The sequence below is a fragment of the Zootoca vivipara genome, chromosome 16 (genome assembly GCF_963506605.1).
Source record: "Zootoca vivipara chromosome 16, rZooViv1.1, whole genome shotgun sequence".
In the NCBI taxonomy this organism is placed as follows: Eukaryota; Metazoa; Chordata; class Lepidosauria; order Squamata; family Lacertidae; genus Zootoca; species Zootoca vivipara.
Genome location: NC_083291.1, coordinates 30,852,247 through 30,875,617, shown reverse-complemented (window position 1 = coordinate 30,875,617; position 23,371 = coordinate 30,852,247). Strand labels below are relative to the sequence as shown.

Genomic DNA, 23,371 nt, shown 5'->3' with positions numbered 1-23,371 from the left:
TAAAGGGGGCATTTTGGAACTCACTTTACATGGCAAACTTTAAAGGTCTAACAGCCTATATTTCCACCCTTTGCTACTTTTCAACATCTATACGTAGCCACTCGGAGAGATCATCAGGGGGGTTGGGCTGGGTTTTCACCAGTTTGTGGATGATACCCAGCTCTGCCTCTCCTTCAAATCAGAAGCAGTGAGCGCAGTGAAGGTCCAGTGTGGGTGCCTGGAGGTGGTTAGAGGATGGATGGCGGCTAACATATTGAGGTTGAATCCTGACCAGATAAGACAGAAGTACTATTTTGGGGGGACAGGGACAGGGGCATGTGGGTGTGGGGGACTCCCTGGTTCTGAATGGGGTAAGTGTGCCCCTGAAGGACCAGATGTACAGCCTGGGAGTCATTTTGGACTCACAGCTGTCCACGGAAGCACAGGTCAATTCTGCATCCATGGCAACTGTCTACTAGCTCCAGCTGGTATGCCGGCTGAGACCCTACCTGCCTGCACACTGTTTCACCAGAGTGGTACATACTCTGGTTATCTCCCACTTGGACTACTGCAATGCACTCTATGTGGGACTACCTTTGAAGGTGACCCGGAAACTACAACTAATCCAAAATGCAGCAGCTAGACTGGCGACCGGGAGTGGCCACATAGTCCATATAACACCAGTCCTAAAGGATCTTCATTGGCTCCCAGTACGTTTCTGAGCACAATTCAAAGTGTTGGTGCTGACCTTTAAAGCCCTAAATGGCCTCAGCCCAGTATATGGGAAGGTGCGTCTCCACCTCCATCGTTCAGCCCAGACACTGAGGTCCTCCTCAGAGGGTCGTCTGCTGGTTCCCTAACTGCGAAAAGTGAGATTACAGGGAACCAGGCAGAGGGCCTTCTTGGTAGTGGCGTCCTCCCTGTGGAACACCCTCCCATCAGATGTCAAGGAAATAAACAACTTTCTGACTTTTAGAAAACATCTGAAGGCAGCCCTGTTTAGGGAAGTTTTTAATGTTTTATTGTTTTTGCTATTCTGCTGGGAGCCGCCCAGTGTGACTGGGGGAACCCAGCCAAATGGGTGGGGTATTGATGATGATGATGATGATGTTGCTGCATATTTTATTACTTTAAATCTCTGCTGGGGTTCCCTCACCAAAGAGTCCTTGCCCTAAACTTGGATCTTGACATCCAGGAATTCTCCTTTTTATATACTATTCCCCCCCCCAAAAAAATCAAAGAGTGAGCATTGCTTCCTGAACTGATGCGGGTGGAAAGAGCATTGTTCCGATGGATGCATTTACGGAGAGGAAATTAAGACAACTCCTCTTTCTAGTTTACTGGGAAATGGAACCTTGTTGCACTGGCTTTCGATCAAGGTCAACCATCAGAAAACAAAAGGATTCCTACTAAAGTTGTGCGTGATAATGATGGAGTCATAGCTTTCCAAACACGGGTTCCAGTGTAAGTTCTCTTGAATTACTTTGATCAACCTTCCTTTGTTTTGCAAGGCTCACCAGCCCACTTGTTGGAGTGAAGGGGCGGGGGGGTACTAAAATTCAATGATCTGGAAAGGCTTCCAATCCCAAATTTCACTTTCTGCAGGGACAGATAGTGGGAGGAAGCTAACTTCTGCAGAAGTGCCATGAACTTATATTTTCTTTCCAGAGGGAAGATGTGTAAAAGATTGCAGACTCGTTTTTCCCCAGATAAGCAGCCTGGAATATACAGCGCAGGTAAACAGCAAATGATTCATTCTTCGTTCAGGGTGGAAGGAAATTACAGTATTCCAACCACCCTCCCATGGGAAGCCAAGTGGTTTCCAATCCACCTCTTATTGGAATGTAATATATAAAGTAAAAATAATATTGGGAATGACTGGGTACTAAACTCAAATCACCCAGTTACCAGTGACCCCTTAAAGTACGCTTCACACAGAGTATGCGCAGTTAGAAGTTGACCTGGCTAAGCTAAACACCACCAAGAGTGTAGGGTATTATCTGCCTTGTGTGAAACCCCTTACTAGCTGTATGCTTGTCAAAGCATACAGATGAAAAACAAACTGTTGGGTTTCTTCAACGGAAAAACAAACTGACTCTAAAGGCTTTAAACTAAAGATAAATACTTTCTCCCACATCCAAAACCTCCCACAGAACTCTCATTAAACTACCCGAGAACTATCAGCAAACAAAGTAATTATACTAAGGTTTAACTAAAGGGATCTCTTAAACTAAGAACAAACAGAGAGTGATCCATAACGAGATATATCAAACTGCAAGATCTAGCAAAGAGATGAAGAAGGCTTTCTGGCAGAGCCTTATATACAAAAAACAGAGCCCACGCCTGTGAGCAATTAAGAGAACCGCTTGCACCTGTTTCTCTTAAACAGACAGTGTTTACATTAGACCGGCACTAAAGTAATGACTATTCAAAACAAAATCCAACACCTCTATCCTCCTCCCTGATAAAAGTTAGGGGCTTCCAGTTGGGGGCTTAATGTTGCAGTTGAGGGCTTGAGATAATCACAAATGGATGGCTGACAATGGGGGGTGTTTTTTAACATTGGGTTTTCCCTGAAAAGTGAAAAACATAATTTAATGGGGTGGGGGGCACCCAGAAACTGGTATTCAGGATCACTGCTGCCTTCAACTGTGGATAGCAGAGCATAGCTACTGTGACTAGTAGCCATTGATAGATTCCCCACCCCCCCATTTGAAGCCGTCCACAGTTCCAGAGTTTAACTATAAGAAAGTGCTTTCTTTTATATGTCCCGAGTCTTCCAGCATTCAGCATCATTGGATGCCCATGAATTCTAGTGATACGAGAGGAAGGAAAGCTTCTATCCACTTTCTCCAGCAAAACCTTGTATGGCGATGTCATTGCCAATATGTTGGAGAACTGGAGGGGGTGGAATCAGTTCTACCTGGGACCGCTCCCCCCCCTCCAAGGCATATGCCCATCTGAGGGCTACACATTGATAATTGCTGCACCAAACTGTATGGGGAGAAGTGGCATGGGGAGAAGTGGCTTAAAGCAGGGGTCAGCAAACTAAGGCCCAGGGGCCGGATGTGGCTCCCCAGGCTCGTAAATCCGGCCCATAGATCCTGCCGCTCGTTTGGTCAGTCCCCGCGAGCTATGGACGCCTTCATATTTTTCAAAATATATTCCGGCCCCCCACAAGGTTTGAGGGACAGTGGACTGGCCCCCTGATGAAAAAGTTTGCTGACCCTGCCTTAAAGGATCTCTTTTGTGTTTCTGCTTCAGATGAAGGGAGGACCACCATGTACATAATAAGCACAGATTATGTCCATTACGCCATTATTTTCGTTCACACAAAAGAAATGATGGTCGTCCACCTATATGGTATGTGTCTTCACTGATGGGTGTGTGTTATGCGATGTAGATATGAGCCTTCCCCCACTCGCTGTTGTGCAATTTGAAGCAGACACTAAGTTTCTTCATCTCCACTTCAAATTACCTCCACCAAAGCTCTTCTTTCAAAATGAGTAGCATTTACTTCCCCAGCCGCAGAGCTGCTCCAGGAGAATACCATGGCACTGGAGTAGCATGGAGGCGGCACAGGGGCAGTTGCCCCAGGTGCAAAATTGTTGGGGGGGGGAAACAGATTTTCAACACTTGGTGCTGCCTCAATACAGCAGATTGCTTCTGTTGCTGGGCCCCACTGATAACAGCTTCTCCATGCAAACCAGGAAGTAACCTCTCCAGACAATGGAACGACTCTTCTTATCTCTGCAGGTGACACAGATGCCGTTATGCAGTTGAATGAGAATGCGTAGGGCATCCTTTTCCCTCCCTCCCTCCTCTCTGTGAGGCCCCGGGTGCTGGCAACCCACACTATGCCACTGTACCATGATAAATGGCAGGCAGCCCCAAACTTCAGCCCTCCAGATGTTTTGGACTACAATTCCCATCAGCCCTGACCACTGGTCCTGATAGCTAGAGATCATGGGAGTTGAAGGCCAAAACATCTGGAAGTCCGCAGTTTGGGGATGCCTAGTCAATGGTATCCAAAATCACTGCACCATGAAGGAGCAGGAGGCCCACTCTCCTTCTTCTCTAATATAAGTCATCCATTGTGGTGAGCGGAATCATTTCAGTGCCAATCCCAGGTCAAAAACCAACTGGAAACGGTCCTATTTTCTCCAAAAATAAGACGTAGCCATTAAATAAGCCGTAGCAGGATTTTTAGGCATTCAAGGAATATAAGCCATACCCCGAAAATTAGGCATAGTGGGGGGGGGGGTTGGAGGAAAAATAAATATAAGATGGTGTCTTATTTTTGGAGAAACACGGTAGATAACTCCGTTTCCTCTTAGCATACCTGAAGCTACAAGACCAATGTTATCTGGAGCACCTTTCTTGAAAAGGGAATGTTTGGAACTGGGGGTGGTAGCTGTCATGCATGCCGGATGTGCTTTGTCTTATAGTCTTCTCTAGTGGGATATAGCTAGAGAAAGGCAGATACAGATACAGACAGGAGAGCAGGTGCAAAGTGAAAACTGTGAGTCATTTGGGCTTGGGCGTTATTGCATTGGAGAAGGGCTTTAGAGCACTCTGAATCTGCAGCAGCACAATGTTATACAAATTGGTTCTCTGAAGGCACACACAAAAAGCCCTTCTCCCACCATATGCCCCAAGACTTTCTAAGCCAAAACAAGTCCAGCATATTTTAGTGCTGTGGTGCAGTTAGCATTTGAAGGACTATTCAGCCAGCACAGCAGATATTTCAGAATATACTGATGTGATATTATACATCTGCATTGCAACGTTGGGAAGCCACACAGCATGGTTTGTTTATAGTGTCCGTTCTATTCGCCTAATCCCCTTTTGAAAACAGTAATAATCTAATAATTTTATTATTTATATGCCGCCCATCTGACTGGGTTGCCCGTTACTCTGGGTGGCTCCTAACCAAATATTAAAATCACAATAAAACATCAGGCATTAAAAACTTCCTTTTGAAGCCATCCACATCCTTTTGTGGCAGATTCATTCTTTAACTATGTGCTTCAGATCCAAAATGCGTTTGTTGCTTGGGATCCAAAATAACTATGTTCCATCTCTTCTTTCTCCCTCTCTTTTTTCTCAATGTGACAACATTTTTGGGGTCTGAAGTCAGAGGAGAGGAAGCATCAACGGAAGTGATAAAAATATATAAGAATATCGCAGCAACCATAACTATGTCTGGCAACAAGATTAACTATCTTCAGAGATCTGGTAATATAAGGTTCTCTTATGCCCTATTATTTCCAGATTTGAGATAGTGATGAAATTTCTTTTTTCTTTAAATAAAATGGATCACAATTTTCTAGCAATGATGATCAAAGTAGTTTATGTTGGGGAAATAAGCAGTTTGAAGTATATCTTGACTGCCCCTGGTTGGTGTTTACTTGCATTCCGTACCTTGGTCCCAATTCCACATTCTGCTCTGAGACCTTATCTTTTTTATGCCACAGATTCCTGCGCAGATATATGAGTAAGCCCGCTGAACCTGGAACTGTGTGTGACTGCAAAGGTGAATCAAAGCTGTTAAACCCTCCCCATTTGGAAAGAAAATCAGTTGGCTCTCATTCCCATAAATGTTACAAGATGATGCACCAATACCACGATCAGCCACTTAATTATCTTGAAAACTAGTCGAAAATGAAATAAAACCATCCAAGACCCATATAAATGTGTTCAATTTATTTTTGTTTCATCAATTTATCTTACGAATCTATAGGCCACCTTCATAACACTTCAACAGGTTAGCATTGCAAAAACAAGTGATGGAAAGGAATTCACCGTACTAAAACGACAAGTTGCCGTTATAACAGCAATGATAAGAATTTTTAAAAAATATTAAATGAGTTCTTCTTTGTGCTCTCTGTGCAGCCAATTATAGAAAAGTAGGTGTTGCCAATGGGAAAGGTGGATCAAGGGCCACGACTTTGTTGCAAAGCACCTGCCTTCCTTCCACGCAGAAGTTCTATCCTCATCAGGATCTCCAAGGTGGGCTTCCCTGGAGCATCTGGTTGGCCACTGGACTAGACAGGCATTTCCTCCAATTCTGGCAAAATAGCTCCTTCCATGTCTTATAGGCAGACACAAACACCAGCCTGTTCTCCACAGCAACAGTGTGGAGTATCGCTTCTGTGGGAGTTTGTGTGTGATGCCCCTTTCAGTTGTTTTATGACACATCACATGGAGGGATTTCAAAATTCCCTCCAAAAGAAAAGGATTGACAAGATTTAGGGACATACACAGTACAATCTGCTCAGGACCATCCCATCCTCCATGAGGCGGAATCCCCAAAGAGTGTCCTGGAAGTATCAAGCAGTAAGAGGATATCAGCAGAAGTATGTCAGAGAGCAGAGGAAAGCAATGGAGTATTGTTTTGGAGCTGGTGCGGAACATATTGATGCACACCACCCAAACTCTGAGGGGTGCAAGATTCCAGGTGCTTACCTAGGGTTCATGTTTCCTTTTGGAATGAGGCATAGTGGAGACTGTGGTATCTTTATGATATATGGTTTATTCACACATATATTCAACCTGAGACTATCACCTCACCAGGAAGATAGCTTGGTATATATATATATATATATTATATATATAAAATAATTACGACAGAAAAAACCCCTTCCCCACATGACATATATTGCTAAGCCTCCATTCCATATGGTTCACTCATCCCCACCTAACTTCCAATGTGTTGGAAATTTTTAAAAGGACAAGAATTAAGAAAAACGCATTTATAAAAGTTATGTCTTGCTAGCATTGTGTTTCAGTAGTTGGAATAACGGGCATTGCTTATATATCTGTACTCCGTACTGTATCACAATTTCAAGTATTTTTTTATTTTTGTCTTTCCCCTTTCCCTTTCTCACTCAAAATTTTCAATAAAAAGTATGAAAAAAAAGAATTTAACAAAAATGGCAGGAATGCTTTATGGCATATAAGGTATTGGAAAGACTATTTTAAAGAGATCCTAGGGTTTTCAGCTCCATTAGATACACTGTACACACTCTCTCTCTCTCTCTTGAACTGCATGAACTAAATTACCAAAACCAAAGAATTAGCACCCCTCATAGTCACAACAGCCAGGATTCTCTGTGCATGATGTTTGAGAATAGAAGTTACACCCTCCTTAAGGTGTATATGGATAAACCAAATGGTGGATTTTGAACTTAAACTCACCATGCAAGAACAAATGAAAAATACAACTCTGGAGCAAATTTACTGTAAACCTATCTCCTTTTATTTATTTTTGTAAAATGAACACTTTATAATGAAATATGCAGCTTTTGTTTTTTAAAGGTTATTCTAGATACTTTGTATAGTTTTGTCCTATGTTGTGTTGTAAAGTTTTTTGTTTTTTAAAAAAAGGTAACTAAAAACAAAAACTAGTGCTCTCCCATCTGGGTGCCTACTTCCTACTCATCCTCACTACCCTTGTGTATGTGTAAATAGATTGCAACTATTAATCCCGAAGCAGCTGCTGCTGAAATTTCCAACTGCTGGGAGAGTAAGGAGACAAATGCTAAAAACTTCTCTAAGTAAGCCATTCCAATGCAAGTCTGGAAAAAATAAGTGGATACAGTAAAAGGAGGCCGGGAACAAAATGCAGGGGACTATTGTGGCAGGGTGCAGGAGTGGTATCTGGGATTTTGTGCATTTGAACTACTGAGTAAAAAACAGGACATCAAGGATAGGAAGGTGAACCTCTTATCGCCTTCCAGAGGCACCAATCTTCCTTGGGTCAAGGCAGTGGTGTTTTAAATGTCTCATTTTGGCTTCTCTTCTGTCAAAAATATGCTTTCCAATACCACAAACTCTAGATTGCAGGACTAGGTGGAATGAAATGCATACAAGAAACATTTTCATAACATTCTTCCTGTTAGCATTTGAGAATGGGCAAGACCATGTACAAAGATAGGAATAAAATGCAGCGGCAGAATCCCACGTTTGCTCAGGTTTTCGTCAGGAAAGCCAGTAACAAATCCTTTTAAGTTTCACCAAAGCAATCCTCACTATTACACTAAACAATTAGAAGGGTTTCAGCCTCCATAAACCTTTTGTCACAGTGGCCGGAGCGGGCTACTTCAGAGTAACGACTCTACACAGCTCTGCATTTTATTCTTTTATTGGTGCTGCGTATTTACAGTGCTGAAGTCATTGCTATATACACGGAGCTAGGTGTTCAGTCGGGTTCAGAACCTCCGAATGGCTTTTGGCGCGTCTTTCTCCAACACAAAAGCTTTGGCAGACCCATCCTCTTTCCCCTCCTCTTTCTGCGTAATTCCGGAGTTGGGGGGATGGGTCTCCCCCCCTTATTTGCCCCTTCCTGTCCCACCTGGGACCCTGGCTCCTCTACCTTGCCTGAGCCTCGGACACGACTTCCTGCTTCCCCACTGGAATCGGAACTCTCTCTGCTTTCCCCTGTGCTCGGGGATGGGCTTGAACTCAGGAGGGGAGGGACTTCGCGATATCCCGTCCCTCACATCCACCCCCCTCCCAAGCTCTCCTTCTCCCCTCCCCAGGTCCCCCCCAGGTGTCGGTGACGACTGGAAGCCTAAGAACTCAGTACTTTCCGAGCCCGTTGGTGTGAACACCTCCCCCCAGTCCTGCGAGCCCCCCCTTCCGCCTGGGAGGACGGGAATCCTAAAAAGTCCGTGGCGTCAGAGCTGGTGGGGGTAAAAATGTTCTGCCAATCTGCTTCTTCCTCTGACTGGGTGGATCTCGGTGACGCCCATACCTCGTCCTCTGGTTCCTCAAACTCCGCTTCCCAGCGCCATGGTGAACTGCTCTCCCGTGCTTCCTCCCCCTCCCCCTCCCTTTCCATGTGCCAGGGCTTGGGTCTGTGGGGAAAGAGGGCGTGAAATTCTTCTACCAGGAATTCCTCCTGTATCTGAGTGGCTGGGACCCATTCATTCTGTGACGGTGGAGCATCCTCCCATGCCATGAGGTACTCCAGGCCCCCCACCCCTCTCCGTGAATCAAGGATGGCCGTGGCCTCATTGAGTTGCTCCCTGCCTTCCCTCTGCCCCCCTCCCTCGGGGGTTTGTTCGCTGTCTCGGAGCCTGCTGCTTTCCCTGTACGGCGACAGCAGCGATCTATGAAACACTGGATGCACCCTCATGTCCTCTGGCAGTGCCAGCCTGTATGCCACCGGGTTTACCTGCTGCGTGACCGTGAAAGGGCCCAACCTTCTGGGTGCCAGCTTCTTGCACCTCCCTCTGGTGGGAAGGCCCTCCGAGGACAACCAAACCTTGTCCCCCCACCCTGATGACCTCCCCCGGTCGCCTGTGGCGATCTGCCCCCTTTTTGTACGCTTCCTTGGCCCTCTCCAAGTGTTCTCTGAGCTGCTGGTGCACCGTCTCTAGCTCCTCTGCCCAATCCTCTGCCTGCGGGCCCTCCTCCTCCTCCTCCCCCTCCCTCTCCGGGAAAGATCTGAGGTCGCGCCCGTAGTTGGCCTTAAAGGGCGACACCCCTGTGGAGACGTGCACCGCATTGTTGTAGGCAAATTCTGCCAGTGGCAGGCGATCCACCCAGTCCGTTTGCCTCTGGCTGACGTAGCATCTCAGGTACTGCTGCAGAATGGCGTTGACCCTCTCTGCCTGTCCATTGGTCTGCGGGTGCCGAGCCGTCGACAAGCTAACCTCCACCTGCAGGAGGTTCATGAGCTGCCTCCAGAACCTGGAAACAAATTGGCGGCCTCTATCCGAAATAACCCTTAAAGGTAATCCATGCAGTCTGAATACGTGGTCAACAAACAGTTTGGCTGTCTCTTCTGCAGAGACCGCCCTGGCACACGGTATAAAATGGCACATTTTGGACATGAGGTCCACCACCACCAACACTGCGGTCTTGCCCCTGGACGACGGCAGGTCTGTGATGAAGTCCATTGACACTACTTCCCACGGCCTGTGCGGGGTGGCTAATGGCTCCAGCAACCCTGCTGGTGCTGCTCTGACCACCTTTGCTCGTTGGCAGGTGTCACAGCCCCGTACATAGTCTCTAACATCTTCCCGCACCCCTGGCCACCAGAAGTGTCTCATGACTAGGTGAGCGGTTTTGTCCCTTCCAAAATGACCCGCCGTTGGGTTGTCGTGCATCTGCTTGAGGACCTTACGTCTAAGCTGGGTGGTGGGCAGGTACAGTGCACCCTTGTAGAAAAGCAGCTCCCTGCGGTCTGTGAAGTCTTTTGCCTGCTCCCTCCCCCCTCTCAGTTCTCTGAAGATGCGGGTGGCAAATTCATCAGCTGCTGTCAGTGCTGTGAGTTCTGCCTCGCTCACCACTGCTGCTCCGCAGGACCATGCTGATGGGGGGAAAATGTGCCTGGGTGCTGGTGGCAACTCCTCCTCCATGTACTCTGGCTTGCGGGATAGGGCATCCGCCCTGACATTCTGCTCCCCCGGGATGTAGTGGATGGAGAAGTTGAAGTTCGAGAAGAACTCTGCCCACCGTATGTGCCGCTGGTTGAGCACCCTGGCAGTTCTCCAGAACTCCAGGTTCTTGTGGTCTGTGCACACCTGGATGGGGTGCTTGGCGCCCACCAGGAAGTGTCGTCAGTGCTGGAACGCAGCGTGGATCGCGAGAAGTTCCCTATCAAACACTGTGTAGTTGCGTTCTGGCTGTGTCAGCTTCCTGGAGAAGAAGGCACAAGGTCGCCACTCTCTGTTGGCGTCCAGTTGCAACAGAATCGCTCCCAAAGCCTTGTCCGAAGCATCTGTCTCCAGGCGTAGGGGCGCATCCTGCACCACGTGGAACAGGTGCTGGTCTGAAGCGAACACCCTTTTGAGGCTTTCGAACGCTGCTTGCGCCTCTGGTGTCCATCTGAACTTCTGCTTGCCTCTCAGGCAGTCGGTGATGGGAGCCGTGACACGAGAGAAGTTCTTGATGAACTTCCTGTAGAAGTTAGCGAAGCCCAGTAGGCGTTGGGCATCTTTGCGCGTCCTGGGGCTGTGCCAGTCCAGGATGGCCTGCACCTTGTCCTTGTCCATCGCCAGCCCCTTGTCTGACAGCTTGTAGCCTAGGAAGTCCACCTCTTTGGTGTGAAACTTGCACTTCTCCAGCTTCACATACAGGTGGTTCTCCTTCAGGCGCTGCAACACCTCCCTGACATCCTTCACATGCTGCACTGGGTCATTGGAATAGATAAGGATGTCATCTAGGAAGACCAAGCAGTTCTTGAAGAGGAGGGACCCCAGGACGTGGTGCATGAAGGCCTGGAAGCATGCTGAGCCCCCTTGCAACCCGAAGGGCATCACCAGATATTCAAAAGAGCCCAGAGGCGTGAACATCGTGGTTTTCCACTCATCGCCTTCCCGGATCCTGATCAAGTTGTACACCCCCCTCAGGTCTAGCTTGGTGAAAATCTTGCCCCTGCGTGCCGCTGTCAGGAGATCGTCCACTCTGGGCATGGGGAAAGCCACTGGCTCTGTCACTGAATTGAGCCGTCTAAAATCCACCACAAGACGGCACTGTTGCGTGTCTTTCTTGTCCACCCAGAAGACCGGGCTGCCCCCTGCTGCCTTGCTTTCTCTGATGAACCCACGTTTGAGGTTCTTGTCTATAAACGCACGCAGATCCTCCAGCTCCTGATCTGACATGGCGTACAGCTTGGCTGGGGGTATCGTTGCCCCTGGCACCAGGTTGATCTGGCAGTCAAAAGACCTGTGTGGGGGTAGGTGGTCGGACTCCGCTTCGCTGAAGACCTCCTGCAGGTCCCAGTATGGTTTGGGTATCGCCTCACCCCCCTTGACGTGCATGGTGGCCACCGTGGCTATTGGAGGCCCCTCCCCTGGTTGGTGCTGCATGCAATGTTCCAGACAATAGTCTGAGCCAAACGTGATGCATCTCTGGTGCCAACTGATGGAGGGGTCGTGGCGCGCCAGCCAGCTCATGCCCAAGACGATGGGGGGGTCTGAGATGGTGGTGACGTTGAATGCCAGTGTCTCAGAGTGCCTTCCCACCGTCATTCTCATGGGGGGGGGGTTTGATGAGTGATGGCCCCTCCCAGCAGCTCCCTGCCGTCAATGGTGGCTACATGCAAGGGAAAGTCCAGCTGCAGAAGCTGTATTTGGTGCTCTTCTGCAAAGTTTCTCGAGAAGAAGTTGGCAGATGCACCACTGTCAATTAAGGCGAGGACTGTCAGGGGATAGCCATTTGGGAGCGTTAGCGTCACTTCTAGAACCACTCCTGCTCTGGGAGGGGTGGGCTGGCTCTGCTCCTCGCTGTGCGGGTGGGCGGGCTGGGGCTGTTGTCTGCTGACTGCGCCTGGCTGCTGCCCCTTGTCTCCTGCAACCAGGCTTTCCCGTTTCCCTGCTGTGGTGCTGCGTCAGTGGGGGAGGGCACAACCGTTCCCGCCTTTCCTTGCCACTCTCTGCGATGTGGGCAGTCTCTGACGAGATGCTGGGGGGAGTTGCAGAGAAAGCAATTCCCGCCCCTTCCCTCCTTGCGTCTTGTCGCCGCTGGGGTTTGAAAAGCCCCCCCGCGTGCGCTATCAATTTGCATGGGTTCCTGGTCCTGGCTGGTCCCAGGCGTGGCTTGGAAGGGTTGTTGGGGGAGTGGCTTCTCCTGCGACCGTGGGAACCAAGCCCGCTTTGCGCGCGTTGCTTGCTTGTCGTTCCACCGGGATTCCTGTCTCACCCCCACCGCCAGAGCCGCTTTGCTCAGCTGATCCATATTACTGGGCTTTGGACCTCTCGAGAGCTCATCTTTCACATCCTCATTCAACCCCAGGTAGAACGCCGCTTCCATCGGAGGCGAGTGCAGTTCCCACCCCAGTCTGTGCACTAGCATGGTGAATCTCGCCCAATATTCGCGAACTGTCATTGTTCTTTGCCTTAAATTATGCAGTTCCTCCTTGGTCTGGTCCATATGACTATCGGACGCATACATAGTTTTTAAAGCCTCTAGAAATAGTTTGACATTCTTTATGCAAGGATTTTTTGTCGCTATTAACGGTCTTAGCCACTCCCTGGCTGCCCCTGTAAGGTGTTCCACAATAAACGCTACCCTGTGCTCATCATCAGGGAACTCATCATGGTGCAGCTCAAGAGCATACACGATCTCAGTCTCAAAGCCATGATATTCCCTCGGGTCTCCATTGAACTTGCTTACTAGGGTCCCCGCTCTCCTTCCTGGCAGCACTTGGAGTTGGGGGGCCCCTCCCACCTTGTTTTTCTCGGCATCCAGCTTGTTTTGGAGCTCTACTGCCACCGCCCTTAATTGCTGCTCTTTTTCCTGAAGCGCTCTCACCTGTTCCGCAAGTTGTAGCCGGTCCTCCTGGACCTTCTTGGTTTCTTCTTTAGCTGCCTTTAATTCCCCCTGTGCCTGCAGCGCCAGTTGCTGCAGGTCCTGTTGGGCTTTCTCCGCGATCTGCCGCCATTTCTCCGCCTCTGACGCACTCATCCCGGCAACTCCAAAGTAGCCCAAAAAAAGATTCGGAGGTTGCTGTCACAGTGGCCGGAGCGGGCTACTTCAGAGTAACGACTCTACACAGCTCTGCATTTTATTCTTTTATTGGTGCTGCGTATTTACAGTGCTGAAGTCATTGCTATATACACGGAGCTAGGTGTTCAGTCGGGTTCAGAACCTCCGAATGGCTTTTGGCGAGTCTTTCTCCAACACAAAAGCTTTGGCAGACCCATCCTCTTTCCCCTCCTCTTTCTGCGTAATTCCGGAGTTGGGGGGATGGGTCTCCCCCCCTTATTTGCCCCTTCCTGTCCCACCTGGGACCCTGGCTCCTCTACCTTGCCTGAGCCTCGGACACGACTTCCTGCTTCCCCACTGGAATCGGAACTCTCTCTGCTTTCCCGTGCTCGGGGATGGGCTTGAACTCAGGAGGGGAGGGACTTCGCGATATCCCCTGTCCCTCACACCTTTGATACGGCAAATGAACAAAATCTAAAAATTGTATGTTTCATGTGACAAGATACAGGCCTGCTTGATAGCTTCCCACAGGTAATCTGGTGAAAAGTGGATGCTGGAGTAGATGGGCCATTGGTCTGATTCAGCAGGCTCTCTGTATGTTCTTAGCATACTGAGAAAACTCCTGGCTTTATTAGTAGCACAGAAAGGATATTTTAACAAACAGCATTTTCCACCAGTGCCATAGTGACGAAAGGAACTGTTCCCTAAAATGTACTAGCAGGCTTATGTGAGATTTTCCCCAACCCACTTTGCGATTAACCGCTTCTCTTTGCAAGATCTTAGTTGCTGGTACTCAGCTATTCATTGGTTGCCACTGAACAATACTTTCAAGCTGGGTTGCTGTCCCTAGGCTATCATATGTAGCTAATCTCAGGTGTCACCACTCTCGAGGATGGGTACAATACTCTTTGTAAGGGGAAACTCTACTTAAGAACATGGGGACTTTTATATTAATTGCTTTACTGAAGTTGTTCTTAAGATGCAATTTGGGGCTTTCAGTTGTTCACTACCATACTAGTTTCCACTCTTCTAGGATGGCAATTTAGTGTTTGTCTATGATAAAAGGATCTGAACAGATATATTTAGAGTTCATTATTTGGCCAAAACTGCTAAAAGTATTACTAAATTTGAAATACTTAAGCTGGTGAAATACTTAAAATGGTTACGGCTATATCTCTGTCATGGGTATTCATGATAGCCTATATTCCATTAACGTGTGGGGTATTTGTACAGAATGATTTTATTGGCTTTGTTGCTAAGGCAACTTTCCATTAGAAACAAAAAAATTGAAGGCCTTAAGCCTTCAGCCAAAAATAAATGCATAATTACAATAATTCAGGGATACTGCTTTGCGAGACAAGACTCCCTAAAGAAACATGACTTGCTAATGTGATAGAGATTCCTCCTTCAATCCTCTCCCCAAACCACTGTCTTGACTGGTATGCAAGACTAGGTAGAATGAGGCACAAACTATTTGTTTCTTGACATGCGAAAAACTTCCAATGCCAAGGCTTGATAATTTCTAAATAATCAGGATGAACCGTGCTGTTAATGAGAGAAGTAAAAAACCCAAACTCAACCCCACCCCATGCTCTAAACCAGGCACCCCCAAACTTCGACCCTCCGGATGTTTTGGACTACAATTCCCATCATCCCTGACCACTGGTCCTGTTAGCTAGGGGTCATGGGAGTTGTAGGCCAAAACATCTGGAGGGCCGCAGTTTGGGGATGCCTGCTCTAAACTCTAATAATCTAACAAATTCCCATTAGGAGATGAAGCTTTGCAGAACCCCTTAGATTCCACAGAAGGCAGCTGTGCACTGTTGGCATGCATTCAGAATCAGTACACATGTATAGTACTAACACGGGGATGCAGGTTTCATCAAAGCAACATAGAGGTCAACTTGCCTGAGGAGCCAATTGATTTGACCACAGTTAGTTACAGAAGAAGAAACACATACACATGATTTTCTTTAATTGCAGTTTATTGAGCATCTTCTATTATATGATGAACACGTTATTCCCACTGATGCCATTTTGTTTCCGTCTCTGGACTTTTTCTGCCACCCTGCACCATTCCCTTCACAACTGGAGAAACAAAGGGCAACGAACAAAACCCATAAAAAGAAGAAGGTAGGTCTCTTGATGCTTCATATACCCTACAGAAATAAGAGAGAAATGGTCACCGTAATATAAAACCAGGCAACTGGAATGTTGGGGAGGGGGAATGGAGAGACAAGTAGCACAAAAACCACCATCAGAGTAGTTGGCTTCGTCGTTGGTAGCCACCAGAGACTCATCAAGGATACTGACTAGCCTTGAAGATGGTTCTTCATTATTGGGGAAGAAAGAGGTATAGTAGAAAATATGAGCTCAGGTCAAACAAGCATGTTGCTACCATTACCACCCCCCTGCCATTCATTACCTGTCCTCAGGTGAGATAGTGGCAGTCTCTGGGGCTGCTGACCCAGCATCAGTGTCCTGTGAAAATATTTCATAGAAAGGGGGGGGGAGTGCATAAGTAGTTTCACAAGCTCAACAGTACTCTATTCTCCTGCAATTACAAAGCTTGCCTCTGGAAATGTCATTTGGAACAAAAACAGTTCTGGAATTCGTGGAGAAGCAGTTTTGCCTCCAAGGCCTTCTAGAGCAAACTGTAATCTTGCTTATTCCTCCAAACACTGGGTCAGAGGCTGGTGGGGTTCCTGCTACCCACTTTTCTGAGGGACAGGTGAGTCTGTGTGAAATCTTCATGTGAAAGGAAGGGGAAAACACTTTAGTAGAGATTCTCTTGGCTCCTTTATCAAATGAATTTGCAGTATTTGCCAGTACCTGCAGACTAACCATATGATTGAGAGTCTGCTTTAGTCAAAACTAAAAATCCAGTAGCCCAAGGACTCAAGACTGTTAGGACACAAGTGGAATAAATTGTGCAGGTTGCACAAAGTACCGGTAACCAATTCAATTTCTTTTAAAATGCACTTGAGGGAAACTAAGCCCCTCCCTTCTCTTATTGCATTCCACTGCAGCAAGTTTCTCTACAGTTCAGCTTCCTTTGCTAATAGGACTTGACTGGGCAGGGGAAGCGAAGAATTGCTAGAAATATTGGAATGTAGCAAGCTAAGACAAGAGGGGTTTCATTCTCTTTACTGACACCCCTTTTCATGCAAAAATAGATCCAGCCTAGCCCCCTGTTCTGCATATGAACAACACACACATACACAGTTGTCTTGTCATGAGTTTGACTCATAGATGGTCATAGAGGGTCACGTCACCTTTCGTTCAAAGTTTCTATTTGGATGGAAGAAAAGCTTCACGTGGAGCCCAAGGACTGATGAGGCTGTAGGGAGCAAGAGGGAGGAATCTTGAGAAGACACAGGAGTGCCTGGTAAAGAAAGTAGCTGAGGTCTTGGAAGAGGGGAGCCCTAGAGGCACGAAGGAGGGCAGTGTAAAAAAGCTGGATAAGTTATTTCAAATTACACCTTTTTTCCATGACAGAACTGAAGGCTTCCATGAGCTTCGTGTGGCTTTAGACCATTACTAGCCTTTATGCGGGTGCTGGGGGAGAAGCAGTGCCTCTGGTGGGGGACACGCCATGCTCTTTCTGGGGTAGTTTATCCACCTTTCGTCCCCACCCTGCAGTCAGCTCTCACCTGTGTCTCCTAGAAGCTGTCAGTGCGACAGGCAGTGACTGGCTGACTAAACCAGGTGAGAGTAGCTGATGGGTCTCAAAACCTTGGTGAGTTAGGACTTCCCCTGAATGCGAATACAGGCTCCAATGGATTGTGCAAGAGTGGGTCCAAATGTCAAGAAGGCGGTTTCTGCACGTGCTGTAGAGGGAAGTGAGGGACAGATGGGACTAGTCAACCTGGGAAGGCAGCTCATCTAGGAAAAGGCAAACTCTGTTCCTAAACCTCTGTTGACTTATGAGATATATTCAGGAAAAGAGCAAGCTAAGGAGTAAACCCTACACAAATCTGGAATGGAGTGTCTAAGGTGGTTGGATGGTGCCTGATACATCTCCTTCCTGCAACTCCTGCAGCAAAGCGAGGCCAAGATGGGGGTCTTGTCGTCTGGGCAGCCCAGGACCTCCATACACACTGCCTAGGCTTGCTTCCCAGGGAGGTCACTTTAGTACTGCTAATGCAGCGATTTGGCTGCGCCCCTAGAGGTGCACTCCATTGTCTATCAAAACAGACAGATGTGAACAACAACAACAACAACAACAGCCCTTATGTACAGGATCATGAAAAAGAAGAGCAAAGGGAAGCATGGGTTGGAGAAATGAAGGCACTGAAGGAAAGCTGTATCAGGCAGGACATAAAGAGGCTCTGGAAAATAGAGGGAGATGGGGGTGGGAGAGGAAGAATTTTGCATATTAACTCAATCAGTGAAGGATCTGGCTGTATATTTCTAACGCTATAGCAATGATTTAAACATTTTTTTAAAAATGCATGAGATTGCAGTGTTTCTGGCTTTTTTCTACTCCCCTATTAAGCACAAATCACATTTTATTACAAGTACTCAACTGAGAGATTGGTCTGCAATACTTATGTAGACCTACATATCAGGCGGGGTGCAAACGGGCGGACACCTTGGGTCTCTGTTAAACAGCAGCACAGCAGCAGAGAAGATTGCAGTGCTGGTTCCTAATGCTCCTCTCTCCTTCTCACTTACAAAGCCTTCCTCCCAGCTGCTTCCCCTGGCCCTCCAGTGACATGAACACACTCATCAGGTATGCCAGCTGGGAAAAGCAGGCGTGGTGGAAAGACTACAGGCATGTCTGCAGTATGCACTGAAATCAGCATTCTTTAGCCACATTCTTTATCAAATTACTCCTTAGACACAGGTGACTAGTGCATGACTACTTTTACTGCATTTAATTTTATTTACTGCATTTAATTTTATTTATTGTTTTTAGCAAGTTTTTATACGAAATGAGCTTAGGGAGGCATACAATCAATGTCTGGTTCACACATCACTTTAAACTACAGTTAAGTTGGTGCACTGGGAGAAAACCAGGACCACTTCACTCTTTCCGGAGTCCTGCTATTCTGCAATACAGTGGTACCTTGGTTCTCAAACTTAATCTGTTCCTGAAGCTGTTCGAAAACCAAGGCGCGGCTTGCGATTGGCTGCAGGAGCTTCCTGCACTCAAGCGGTGAACCAATTTAAGAGGGAGTGCTATCCCATCTTGCACAAACTGAATGCCCCCTACCCACCCACCAATCACACCTCCAGCTTACTGGTATCTAGGTTGAGCTTCAATTTATTAGCCGGCATCCAGTCCATTACTGGAAATGAGGTTGCCACATCTGGATTAGAGGGAGTTGGATGACACCCACATACTAAGGTAACTTCAACCCAAATTCTTGGCCATCACTCAGCAAGTTCAAGTAAATATCATTTTTTTTTGGGGGGGGGAGCCAGGGCCTGCTCAAAATGCTTTGCTGCCTGAGACAGATAAGCAAATGTTGTCCAGCTGCCACCTGCTCCACTGCTTCCTCCTGCTCCAGCATCTCTCCCTCCCCACCCTCTGCACCTCCAATATGACTGTTGCACACTGCACTGTGAATAAAGGCCTTGATCTACCCCACTGTTTCTCTAAGTCAGTCTGTCACATATCTATTGCAAGCCCCTTCAAATGCAAGAAGGGTGCTTAGGATACCTATTCCTCTAAGGCTATGTGCACTGTAAGTGGAAAAAGGTAACTTGTAAGCATATCCAGTTTCCATGCAATTTCCCCCCTGAAATAAGACAGGCAGCCCACAACTCATGTTGTGCTTCTCAGAAGTGTCATATTTCAGACACTCAAAAAATCATTGAGAAGCAAGGGGCACCTTGGTTTAACCAAATAAGTTCACATATGTGGCAGCACCAACGAATTGTTTCCACAGAATCCTATTTCCCACAAGCAGTACTGCACGGATTCTAGTGATTCCTGCAATCACAGCAGCCATTCATTTGCACATTAACTCTACTTATCTTACACAAAGCTGTTCAGATGGCAAACCATGAACATTTGGTGGAAACATCTCATAGGTTTATTATGAATGTTTATATTGTGGTTAAAATCTGTGGCACATTAACTCCCAGATTAACTGTGACCACTAAACCTAGGGCTTGCCAATCAGAAGGCCGGCAGTTTGAATCCCTGCGATGGGGTGAGCGCCCGTTGCTCGGTCCCAGCTCCTGCCAACCTATGGTAGCAGTTTGAAAGCACGTCAAAGTGCAAGTAGATAAATAGGTATTGCTCCAGCGGGAAGGTAAACGGCGTTTCCGTGTGCTGCTCTGCTTCGCCAGAAGCGGCTTTGTCATGCTGGCCACATGACCTGGAAGCTGTACACCGGCTCCCTCGGCCAATAACGCGAGATGAGCGCCGCAACCCCAGAGTCGGTCACGACTGGACCTAATGATCAGGGGTCCCTTTACCTTTTAACGGGCACAGTAATGATCACAAGCAAGTAGTTGTAAAAGATCTCTTATGACAATTGTTTGTACAGCTACAATTGATTTCCAACATATGAAGTTTCAAGGGGCAGTTTTGGAAAACGTCAATAGGGAAAATATGAAAGTCGAAAACTTACTTTAATATGTTTCAAGATCATAAATATTTGCTTCTCATTCCACTCAGCTGCTGACAATTTTCCCCAATGAGTTCTATTTCTAACTGCTCATTCCACACAACACTGCCCTACATGAAGTATGAGCCAATGACTATTTAATGCAGAACATTCCCTGGAACTGAAAATCTGGGCCACAGTGAGATCAAATGTCAAATTTCACATTCCATTTCTGTTATAACAAAATTGGCACAGAGTCATTTCCTTCACCTTGAAATACATGAGAAGTATAAATACTACATGGAAAATGTCTTTGAAATGGGAGTGATAAAAATACAATCTAGCAGTACTTTTTGGAAGAAAGTGTTACACAATAGTTAACATGAGCAAAGGGATGCCCTAGGGGAAGGTTGTGATAAACTAGTCAGCAACAATCTCTTAAAGTACTGTGTAACATGAAATCCAGACAAGCACACACAGGTCTGTCAGCCCTCCATAATGGCTTTTAGTCAGCATTCCAGATTAAGGAGAACTGTGGAGTGTAAAGATCCATTATTGTGGATAAGAATTGACCAAGAGTCAGACTCACCATGCAGATTGACAAGTCAGGGTAGCTGCCTCTCATCTTTGCACGTTACACCAGCTAATGTTTTGGAATCCATCTCTCCACACATGGCAGCATTCTCAGTTCACGGGTGCCATCTGCATAAGTTCCTTCTTCTGCTGCCACCTACCAGTTTTATTACTCTGTTGCAGCACAAGGGTATATAGAAGAAGTTCTTGTTCAGCTTGCAGAAAAATCATACAGTGGGGATCCTTTTAAGGCACCAAAGCTTATTTTAAGCTTTCCCCCATATCCACCCACACCCTTCAAAAAGAGTTCTGGACAGACGATACCCAGTAACAGGTTCTGGAAGGCCTCCCTACAGATGGAGCTATCTGGATAAAGGACAGATTAAAATAGGACAGGCAAATACCACCTGGCGCTGCTACCATGTGACTTCCATACATTTCAGTAGGAAGGTGTGTGCAGCAGCTTTGTTGGTTGGGTTGAGCTCAACTAATTTCCAGGTACTGTAGAACCTAGGCTATTTAATTCTTTCTTATAGCATATTAGTAGCTACAGATCTGAAACACATAACCTGAGCCACATAGAACATCACAAAACCAAACAACTTTTACTGAAGACGTAACACCTTCCTGGGTTCCCAAAGGGGGGGGGGAAAGTAGCAGCTTGTTTTAACCTTTGCTGGGCACTGTTCACAAACACTCTTCCCACAGACTCCTACTGCTTCAACACCACTCTCATCCTTCTCCCTGTCCCCTTGGGTCTCTCTCCTCCCAGGAATGTTACCGGAAGAGCAGGGACAATGCTTCTTGAGGTGTCCCTAATCCATTGGGAATACTTTTATTTTCAGCAAAGGGACTGCAACTGATTACCTCCTTTAAGATGTCAATTCACAAGGGCGCAGCCAATTTAAAGGAAGCAATCTGCAGCGTGAACTTTTCCCTAGTCTGTTTGCAAGTCGAAAGAGGAGAGCTTTAATTGCTCACCAGGCTTTATATACACATATGCCTTTTGTCCCATTTTACATAGAAAACAAGTATCACAAGAAAGGGTGCATTTGTCAAAATGCTTGCAATATTATTGTGACCTCTTCAGCTAGCTCTAAAAGGTACAACCATTTCTTTCAGCAATCAAAGGACAAAATTATATTCTGGAGTAACTCTTCCACGCCAAGTGAAAAGGAGAAGCAGTAAAAATAATATGCAATAACACCTGTGAACTCTTAAAACATAAAAAAGGCAAATCCTGCACTAGTGCTGCTTAAAAGATGTCCCAAGCTACAAATTTCAAAACGTGTTATGGGGTTAAACTGGCAAAGAAACATTTTGCTTTAGGTGGTGTGCACACAAAATGTTAAAATACAGCAACATCGAAAAAGAATGACTTATTTCCAACTTGTACACACAAAAATGAATTTAAGAATGTTTATCTGAAGCATTATATTCTTCCTCATTAGAAAGTACCTTCAATATAGGCTAAATGGTTGCAGTTGCAGCACTACACAAGTTTTGGGCTGTTAATAAATTGTTTTCAAAGTTATCAAGAGATCATTTGAATCACCAAGTATTACTGACACGAGTACCATCCTCAACAGCACATACTAAAAATGCCTGAAAACGTCACCCTCAAATGGCCTTAACAAAGGATGATAACCACCCTCCCCTCCCCAGCCCTGCTATAAGAAATTAATTTTATATATAACTTTTGTACAGCTAGTTTTTCATACCTGTTATTAATTGATGCCGATTAGTTTTGTGCTGATTGTGCCCCTGGAAAGACCAAAGCCCTGTAAAAACTTAAGCCAAGAGTGTATATGGGGAGGGGGGGGAAGGGAGTGAGAAGAGCAAGACAAGGTACATGGGAGGGTGGAGATGGCAGAATTTATGGAATTACACACCACCCCACCACTCCTTTCTGAAGCAGTGCATGTTGTTTAAACTCATCCTTGCCATGATCCTACTTGAACACATGGATCCTGAAAAGGTTTATTAAAACATGGCTCTAGCAAAAAAGCAAAACAAAAACAAAAAACAAGAAGAACTCAACATGCTTCCTAAGCCTCATTCTTTCTGGACAGTAATAATATGAAAACCAGGGTGTTAGAAGAAAGGAAAGCAACGTTAGCAAACATGGGATGATCAAAAGAGCTGAAAGTTACCTGACAACAGGTCGGTACTGGATGCCACCAAACTGCTGCGTTTACTGTTTTACCACAGGGGGGAAAAGTTTAGGGAGGAACATTCTCAAGGATTTTTCACAAGCTCTTTCTCTTGCCATCAGAAAGGGGAGAAGGGAAGTTTTTCTCTGGATTGTTTTGACTTTTTTGGCTCCTGAAAAGTTTTGCAAAGAACAGTAAGAAAGTGTGAATTGTTATAAACATAAGCAAGACGAATTATATGTATATAAAAGTTTACATAGCAGAACAGTGTTTCCCCCAAGAACTACAAATTCCCACCCTAAAACATGGACAGTGCATTAATCAAATAAAAGACATTCAACTGAAAACTGGTACATGAGGGGGGTATGGAAACTTCCAACAATGGTCCAAGCCACCATCAGATCATCCCAAAAATCACCCTCCAAAGTCAGGAGACTCAAAATAAAAAGTAAAAGGAAACTAAAGGGAAAAGGTAAAATTTCATTATTAATCCTACAATAATTTGCATTTTAGGAATTCCTAGAACAGAGAAAAATGAAAAATAAAAAGAGACAGTAGCAGCAGAGGTTACCTGTCTGAGCACCTACAATTCCATAGAGAGAACAGGAGTGGGTCGTGAGTCTCACACCAGCCAAATAGCTCATAAACCTTCTCAAAAAGAGT

At 46.3% G+C, this 23,371-nt stretch overlaps 1 protein-coding gene across 2 annotated transcripts in view; it reads right to left on the bottom strand.

The window, feature by feature from the left end:
* Positions 1-6,645: 6,645 nt before the first annotated feature.
* RIMKLB (ribosomal modification protein rimK like family member B) overlaps positions 6,646-23,371 on the bottom strand; it is a 55,711-nt gene continuing 38,985 nt past the window's right edge. The window contains exons 8-10 of one of the 2 annotated variants that reach the window (XR_009556876.1): positions 22,709-22,880; positions 13,869-20,729; positions 6,646-8,054 (exon numbers count right to left, since the gene is read on the bottom strand). The gene's annotated coding sequence lies outside the window, so the exon portion shown is untranslated. Of the gene's footprint in view, positions 8,055-13,868; positions 22,881-23,371 lie in introns of both variants that reach the window. The other variant, XR_009556875.1, reaches the window with a different exon arrangement.